Consider the following 1432-nt stretch of genomic DNA (forward strand, 5'->3'; position numbering starts at 1 on the left):
TCTTCGTTGAAGTTGAGGGTCACCAATTTGTAACGGTTGTTAAGTGTTGGTTGGTTGCCAATATGTAAGATGGAGGAAGAAAGTGATTGAAGTTGTAAAGAGATATTTATTTACTGTTACTTTGTATATATCCAAAACCACAACGGGTTGGTATATATAATTAGTAAATGGAAAAGCATGTGAGGTAAAAAGAGTTCATTTCAGCTGGTATGTGTGTACACAATCTCATAGTAGTATATATAGAGAGATATGCTAATGTTACAGAGGAAAGAAAGTGAGTTTGTGAAAGTTATAGAGTTGAGGGAGGTTGTGTCTCATAGTTGGCTGGTTGTAACCTTCTTTCTCCTTCTGGCCATTTGTCTTCAGTGGCTGCCTTCTTGTGACTATGACTCTAGTTGTCCGTTCACTAACTAATTTTGCCTTGCCAAATTCTAGCATTTATAACTAGCCAAAACTATTTAGAAAGATGAACATATTGTTGAGAACAATAGATTTCGTTGGCGGTCTGTTATCTCTATTTGAGCTTTTGGTGGACTAGAAGAGGTTAGAAGGGTCAAGTGGCAAAGACATTATTCTGCTTAGCAAAGGTATCTGGCAAATGTAACTGCTGTCACTCATAGAAAAACTATTGTTTTACCGTGAGAAAAGTGCTGTTGAACTATTAATTGAAATTTGGCTATTGAGGATCGAATCCACACTATGCCTGCATGAAGCCACAAGTGGGATCCTTAGAAGTAGTAGATAGCTTCCATTACCTAAGTAATCAAGTTAGCAGTGGTGGAGGAAGTTCTGAAAGAGTAGTTGATAGAATAAGTACAGGCTGCACAAACTTCAGAGAATTACTACCTTTGTTGGCAACAAAGGGCCTCTCCCTAAGAGTGAAAGGTAGATTATATGATGCCTGTGTATGTACAGCCTAGCTACATGACAATGAAATATGGGCTATGACTACAGAGGAGATGTGATGGCTTGAAAGAAATTAAGCTAGTATGTTCCACTGGATGGGCAATGTCAGTGTGCATGTATGGCAGAGTGTAAATAATTTAAGAGAAAAATTGGGTATAAGAGGCATCAGTTGTAGTGTAAGACGCCGAAGTTCTGCAAAGGAAGAGAAGGGACCCGCCGGCGTGAAAGTAGGGGAGGAAGTTTGGGTCAAGCCGCCGAAGGCACGCTGCACATCACAATGGGGCAGGGGAACAGTGACAGCGGTCAATTCCAGAAACAATGTCTCTGTGGATGGAATGCCGCGTCATGTGCTGGATCTGCGCAGGATTGCCACTTCGTCGGATGAAGAGTGCGATGGAAACGAGCCACCTAGCTTGAGAAGATCTCGACGTGTAGGGCGCCCGCCCGGTTGGATGGCGGACTTCGAATTGGAGTAGGGGTGAACGTGATCTTTAAGATCAGGGTGGCGTGTGGTATGACGTCAGTG

This window comes from Octopus bimaculoides, chromosome 2 (genome assembly GCF_001194135.2).
Source record: "Octopus bimaculoides isolate UCB-OBI-ISO-001 chromosome 2, ASM119413v2, whole genome shotgun sequence".
NCBI lineage: Eukaryota > Metazoa > Mollusca > Cephalopoda > Octopoda > Octopodidae > Octopus > Octopus bimaculoides.